This window comes from Arachis ipaensis, chromosome B5 (assembly GCF_059453495.1).
Source record: "Arachis ipaensis isolate K30076 ecotype BB chromosome B5, ASM5945349v1, whole genome shotgun sequence".
In the NCBI taxonomy this organism is placed as follows: Eukaryota; Viridiplantae; Streptophyta; class Magnoliopsida; order Fabales; family Fabaceae; genus Arachis; species Arachis ipaensis.
Window position 1 is genome coordinate 54,945,519 of NC_142440.1, and position 1,830 is coordinate 54,947,348.

Genomic DNA, 1,830 nt, shown 5'->3' on the forward strand with positions numbered 1-1,830 from the left:
ACACATGCATACAAAGAAAATAGAAGACAATCATGCAATTGAATATACAGAGAACAAATAAGAAGAAAAGGAACTTTACCACCTTGTAGTTTATCTTCATTGTTGTTGTTGTCATTTTCCTCTTATTCTTCTCCTTCCCACACCAACTTAGAATGATTGCTTCAAGCAACAAATAAAACAATGGTGATGGGGTTTATGATGGGTCATGAATGTCTTAAACAATGGAGTGTTAGTAGTACATGTGTTTAGGCAAGCAAAATTAAAGATACAATAAAGGCACAAGAAACAGAGACATTGAGATTGCAAAAATAAGAGGGTGTGCATGATACATTGCTTAAAAGATAAGTGTCACACTAAACTTAGTGTGACACTTTCACTTGGAATTGCTGCAACTATCGAGTGAAGAATTGGAAACAAATTGTTGCAAGGCAACACCAAACTTATCTATGCAATCGCATATCAATTTATTTGAAAGGAAGCTAAGCAAATAAATAAACTATTATGTGTCAATAACACAATCTCCAAGGAACAGAGAATTTTCTTTTGTCACCAAGGAATCCTTAGTAAGGCATTAACACAAACAATTAACTTGCAATAAGAAAAGAGAAAATAAAAAAAGTAAATGACTAAAACGAAAAAAATGCCTAATCTAGATAATCAATCAACCGGTAGTTTGTTAATCACAATTAATTTCCGGCAAAGGTGCCAAAAACTTGATGATTTAAATTTGATGATTTCTGGAAAGTGTAGCGCTCGTGCCCTCACGCGTACGCGTCACCCACACGTGCGCGTCATCATTGCTTTTAGCTCTTGTCACAAATAAGCTTCACCCACGCGTGTGCGTCATCTTCAGCGTTGGCGTCAAAGGCATAGCGTTAGCGTCAAATGCGCTCTTCTGGTAGTGCAAAGCACTTTTGAAAAAAGCGTTGCTGATGACTTGCATTATCTACCCCTTTTTCTTATCTAAAAGGATCATAAAAAGGGCATAATCTCATTGAATCAATGCAATTTCCTGACCCAAATCATATATATTATGATACATTGCTTTAAAATGGGTTTTGTTGAATTTCAGGTGAAAAGAGAATCAAAAAGAGAAGAAAACAACAAAAAAGGCTGGGCGTGTGAAGCTGGGCGTGCCACTTGAAGCTCTGGGGGAGGCACGCTAGGCTTTTGAACCAAATTTCAACAATGGGCATGCCACTTGGAGCTCTGGGTGTGGCACGCCAATTTTGTGAAGCCAAGATCTCAAAGAGAACATACCACTTGGTGTCTTGGGTATGGCATACCAGGCTTAAGTTCCAGAGGAGTAATTTTGAGCCCTACTATTGGCGTGGCACGCCAAGAAGTGGGCGTGGCACGCCGGGGCATATGTCAGCCTGACCTCCTCTCATTCAAATGATAATATCTTGAGCTTCAGAACTCTAAATGAAGTGATTTCAGTGCCATTAGAAATTAGACATCCAGGGATTTTCAATCATATATAACAATTTATGATGGACACTGGAATTGAGGAAGATATTGACCCTAAAAACACATGGAGAAAAACACGTCACTGCAGAGTTACCAGCCTGACCTCTTCATCTTCAAAGTAATCTAACTTGAGTTGTAGAGGTCCAAATGATCTAATTTTGGTGAACATGGAAAGCAGACATCAAGAGCTTTCCAACGATATATAACACTCTAGGGTGGATGCTAAAACTAGAGGTGAAAAAGGCCATTATTTCAGCGTTGCAAAACCTGGGCGTGCCACTTGATATCGAAGGCATGCCACGCCAGCTCTATTTTCATAATGGGCGTGGCACGCCAGTTCTAGTGGCCAGAGAGGAAGAT